Genomic DNA, 6,408 nt, shown 5'->3' on the forward strand with positions numbered 1-6,408 from the left:
CTACATGGGAGGACTACCTACATTTGGTAGAGTTCCCTTAAAACAACGATTACCATACAACTTTACAGATGATTCCATTTGAAGTATTATAAAAACGTAAGTGCAGGACACCTTGAGTTGGGGTGGCCCAAAGGACAAATTGATGCTAGGACTGGGTATGTTTAAAAAGATTCGTTCTAATTTAAAAGCTGCCCAGGACTGACAAATGAATTTTACTGATCAGAAGAGAATTTTCTGGGAATTTCAAGTGTGAGATCACGTTTATGTACGTGTACGAGCGAATAAAAGTACATTGCAATGGACAAAATGTGCTAAATTAGCACCCCAATTTTGTGGTCCTTTCCAAACTTTGGCTCGAATTGGGCCAGTGGCTTACTAGCTTTCCCTACCCAGCCATATTCATGTACATAATGTCTTTCACATTTTTGTACTTAAGAAATACATATATGATCCTAAACATATAATCAATTAGCAGGACATACAGGTAATTTAGAAAGATTACTTAAGAATATGACATATTATAACAGTTTGATTAATAATGAAGAGGACTGAAAAATTTTGTATTTCTTGTGTATAGGTCGAAACAGAAGGTGAATTCTTGGTCGAACCCCTAGGTATACTTGATCGGAGAGAAGTAACGTTGCGGAAATGATTTATCACCCAAGTTAGAGTGCTTTGGTAGCACTATGGGCCAGAGGAGGCTACCTGGGAAGACGAGAAGTTTATGAGGGAGACCTTTCCAAACCTATTTTTAGAGAAGAAACATCGAGATGATGTTTAATATTAGGGGGGAGATGTGATATCCCCAACAAATGTAAATATTTAATTTACTGTAAAACTAAACAAACAGATCATTATTATTAGATTATAAAACTATTTATTGAATTAAGCTATGGAGGAATGGAATAACAACTATATGTAAATATTGCTTTCACATGTTAAGTAGTTAGGATTGACAGTTACTTGTCCCTAACTAAATTCTTGAAGATTTATTCAAGAAATATCAAGAGGATAGGGGTATTTGAGATCAAGGGAAAAGATAGAAAAGATTAAAAAATGAGAACTCTACGTTGAAAGGTGAGGCAGTTCTCAAGAGCTAAGTCTAGTTATAACTAGATAGTTGTTCAAGAGAGATTATAGTCTCATAAAGATAGTCCCTATATACAGCTCGGGGGGAGACATCTCATCAAGAAAGTCTCACAGTTGGGAGGAAAGGAGCAACGAAAGCTAAAGTCTGGTAGCAGACGTTTTCCTGGAATTCGACAAAATTTCAGATAAGTAAGCTCTTGGTTTGAATAGGTACATTAATTGATAATTTGTGGGTTCAAGGTTCTTTAGAAGAGACAAAAACACAATTTAATTCAGACAGAAGTGATAAACTCATGCTACTTATTTCCATAAAGAAAAACATAGAGTCGTTAGCAAACAAATTTACTTGTTGTTTGTTCAAAAGAGGAACACGTAATTGTCATATTTTAAAAGACATGATAGCCATCTAAGTAATCATTAAATACCAGTATATACTGAATAAAGTTACATTAACCCTCGAATTCCTTCTGTAGGAAAAGATAGGAATCCCTCAATTATCGTTACCGTAGTAAAATATTACTACAGAAGCAAGGTTTGTTACAAATGACAAGCCTAGAATATCAAAAGATGTAGATATTATAACAGAAATAGGGTTGATACAAATTCTACACACAGAATAATAAGAGATGTCATTTGTGTAACAAAAAATTAATATGAAATAACTCTTAATGATTTCCCAACAAAAAATATAGAATTTAGATACAATTTCCAACGAGAGAAGAGTTAAACAGTTGACGGTCATTCTAAAATACCATAAAATAGTCAAAAAAGGGTTATTTTCCCATTAAGAACAAACACGAATCCATGGCTAATCTTTTGATAAAGCACTTGCGCACTCGGCCATTAATTAACAAACTGACCAACGAAATTTCATAAACAAACTATTCATAATACAAATCAATTTGGATAGAAATAGCCATGAAACCATTTAGGGTGCAAACTTCCTTAAACTTATCATTACACAGAAGATGAGAAAACCCATTACCAATTCAAATCAAAATAAATCATCTAAGTAGGATGTGAAGCGGCATGACTGAGATAGTAAATATTTCATATATTAAAAGTTGAGACTGATAAACTCTTCACTTAACAAATTCCAATGTAGGATGAGAAAGAAAAACAAAAACTTACAAGGGTATACTGCATACCCCATAACCAGAATAGACTGAGCTAAGCAATCGAGCATTTTAGGGTAAAACCCATCTTGTAATAAAAAACCAATTGGTAAATAAAACACAGTTGTAACAAAAACTCAAATTGTAATATGAACCCAGAATAATTACATTGAAGTCTCCTTAGAGATAAGAAACATCTTAAACAAAGTCATGGTTATCATGAAACTCTACATAAGCTACCAAAACAAGTGAAACCCCTTTGGCTAAAGCATAGTACCTGGAAGAAGGGTTGGATAGACTCCTTCCAAATGAGAAAGCCACTTTGGAATCTCGAACTCTAGCCTTTTGTGACCAATATATTCTTCCTTGCAAGATTAGGACCATAGAATTAATTTAATTCGGAAATGTAAACTAAAACAAAGAGAAATTAGACCCTAAGTTCAGTATGAAAGCCTTACCTGAGATGCGAAGCGAGTCCAAGGTTGCTTCTGTGTGGCTGTGCATCGAGTAGAAGTCCACAAATTGGAAAAGGGCAGGCCCATCGACAAATAAAGGCATCAACTAGAGGAATAAACCCACTAACTATGCAAAGAACAACCATTTCGAAGAAAAAAAAAAAGAGACAGAGAAGTATAACGATCTCACTGCGAAGGCACAACACTAACCTGATACAACATATGTTGATGAGATAGACATGCAGTGGAGGCATTGGAGAATGCAAACAACCTCATCCATCCGATGGCATTTAGTAATTTCATCCATAGATGAAGAATGGGAATCAAGGCTAGGAGGGCCAGTTGGAGGGAAACGGAGGATTCCAAATCTATCCACCATAGGGCCTAGGCAATCTCATCACCCAGAAAATTCATTGCAGAGGTAAAACAATCACCAAGCAAGTAAACTCACTGAGACTTGAATAAAAGTGGTCATCGTCCCTCATACCAACATCATAAGGCATAATTAATTGTAATAAAACATTAATCCAATTCTTTAAATTACCAATGGTTATATGCAATTAAGTAGGAGTTATAAAATGTGTATAGAACTTGTCAAATGTGTCAACGTTAATAGTTCATAAGCGTTCATTGTTTAATTCCATATATATATATATATATATATATATATATATATATATATATATATATATATATATATATATATATATATATATATATATATATATATATATATATATATATATATATATAATGCTTACATGGGTATGTGACAACCAAGCACCTCAAATATCTTTTTGCTTTAGAAGAGGTATGAATTTTAAGAAATTTGATGGCTTGACTTAGTAGATCCAAATTTAAGATTAATATATGCTGGTTTAATTTCCACCCTAAATAAGCTATATTCCACATGAATACGTATAATATATTCTCATAAACTTGGAGCTCAAAAACCATTGGTAACTTGACCAAGTCAAGTTTAGATTATCTACCCAACAAATAATAATAATAACAACATATAAATTTTATTGTGTATGGGGGCATATCCCACATAAAAACGTAAACAGTAAATGTAAAAGCTATGTTTAACATTTACCATTTTTAATTTAATGTCGGACCTATTTAAAAATAAATCTAATTAATTATTAGTATGTATAAACACAATATAAATTTAAAATATAAAGAGGTTGAAGAACACTCAAAAAAGATGTATGGTAAACAAATAAAAGTATAAATAAACTAGAGGTATGGTAAATAAATACAACATTTTTTTTATATTTACTGGAGAGTTATGATAAATAAATAAAATATAAATAAACTAGAGGTGTAGTAAATAAATAAAACCTATTTTTATATTTATTCCATAAACCTCTTTATATTTATGAAAACTTAAAAAATATGTTTTATTTAGGTTAAGTCTATGAGCCAAATACCATGGGACAAATAATTATTAATACCATGGGCCAAATACCATGGTAAATAAAAGAGATATGACAAATAAATAAAAATATAAATAAACAAGAGGTATAGTAAATAAATAAAACCTCTTTTTATATTTACTCCATAAACGTCTTTATACTTACTAACACTCAAAAAATAGGTTTTATTTTGGTGAGGCCTATGGGCAAAATTATTACTAATACCATTAAAAATATATTATTAACCCTAATATTAATATTAATAATATATTATTATATATTATAATATTATATATATATTTAATATTTAATAACTTTGTATTAATACAATATTAAATTCGTTATATTATAATATATATTAATTTATCATTATATATATTAACTCTAGATATATATGGGAGGGAAAAACAAAGACATAGAGTGATAAAGGTGGAGATATAGGGGGAGTGACAAGGAAGAGATGGAGATAAACTTAAGGATAGGGGAGAGGAGGAATGAAGAGAGAGAGAGGGATATGAGTGAGAGATGTAGATAAGGGAAAGAGAGGGAGAGGGAGACACAAGGATGGAGGGGCAGAGAGAGAAGGAGAAAGGGAGGGAGATAGTGAGAGGATTGGAGGGCAGAGAGAGAGAGAGAGAGAGAGAGAGGAAGGTAGGAGAGAAAGGGAGAGAGAGGAAGGATGAGAGAGAGGAATTTCAAGAGAGGAGGAGAGAGGGATGGAAGAAGAAATACATAGAGAGTAACAAGTGGAGAGAGAGGGAGTGACAAGGAAGAGATGAGAGAGAGAGAGAGAGAGAGAGAGAGAGAGAGTATGTTTAGGGGTGAGAGAGAGACAAAGAAAGAGATATATATAGAAAGGGGGAGAGAAGGAGAGAGGGAGGGATATAGTAATGTAGTTCGAGAGAGAGAGAGAGAGAGAGAGAGTGAGTGAGAGAATGAGAGACAAGACTTGGGAGAGAGGAGGAGAGTGATGGGGGAAGAGAGAATTGGAGGGCAAAGAGAGAGAGTGATGGGGGAAGAGAGTGTGAGGTAGGAGAGAAATGGAGAGAGAGGATGTACAAGAGAGTGGGCTTGAGAGAGAGGAGGAGAGAGGGAGGGAGGAATAAATACATAGAGAGTGAGAAGTGGTGAGAGAGAGGGCAATGAGAAGGGAGAGACTGAGAGAGAGTGTGTATGTTTGAGGGTGAGATAAAGAGACAAAGAAGGAGATATAGAGAGAATGGGGGAGAGAATGGGGGAGAGAAGAAAAGAGGAAAGAGGGAAGGATATAGTAACAGAGTTGGAGGGTGAGAGAGAGAGAGAGAGAGAGAGAGAGAGGATGTGATAGAGTGGAGGGAAGGAGGGAAAGAGAGATGGAGTTGGAGGGGGAGAGATGGAGGTAAGAATAAAGAAATAGAGAGATAAAGGTGGAGAGAGAGAGAGGGTGTGATAAGAAAAATGTAGAGAGAGGGAGAGAGGGAAACAAGAGGGAAGAGAGATATAAGTGGGGTAGATGGAGAGAAGGGGAAGAGAGAGAGAGAGGGAGAGAGAGGAGGAGGGAGGGATAGATAGATATATTGGAGAAAGAGAATGTATGTTTTGTTGGTGATATAAAGAGACAAAGGGAGAACAGATATATATGGAAAGTGAAGAGAGGGAAGAAGAGAGAGATGGAGAGAGAGAGGGAGGGATAGAGAGATTGATAGATATAGAGTGTGAAAGTGTATGTGTTTGGGGGGTTGAGATAGAGAGATAGAGGGGATATATATATATATATATATATATATATATATATATATATATATATATATATATGTGTGTGTGTGTGTGTGTGTGTGTAGAGAGAGAGAGAGAGGGAAGAATATTTATTCTACTAGATGCATTGATTTCAATATAGATGTTGATTTCTAATAATATTTGATTCCTTGCACTAGATGCATTGATTTCAATGTAGATGATCTATACTCCTATTTTATTGCTTGCACCAAATGCATTCATTTCGCTGTAGATGGTAATTTCTAATCCTATTTGATTGCTTGCACTAGATGCATTGATTTCAGTGTAGATGTTGGTTCATAATCCTATTTGCTTGCTTGCACTAGATGCATTGATTTCAGTGTAAATGTTGGCTTATAAATCTATTTTCCTACTTGCACTAGATGAATTTATTTGAGTATAAATGTTGATTTCTAATCATATTTGATTGCTTGCATTAGATGCATTGATTTTAGTGTAAAGGTTGTTTTCTAATCTTACTTGATTTCAGTGTAAGCATAAAAAATTATTGACAATGTACATTGATTTTTGTGTTATAGTAATTCAACATATTAATATTAGAGAGAAAAAGAGGCA

Source organism: Pinus tabuliformis, chromosome 8 (genome assembly GCF_031772625.1).
Source record: "Pinus tabuliformis cultivar Carrire ecotype Pingquan chromosome 8, CPIR1, whole genome shotgun sequence".
NCBI lineage: Eukaryota > Viridiplantae > Streptophyta > Pinopsida > Pinales > Pinaceae > Pinus > Pinus tabuliformis.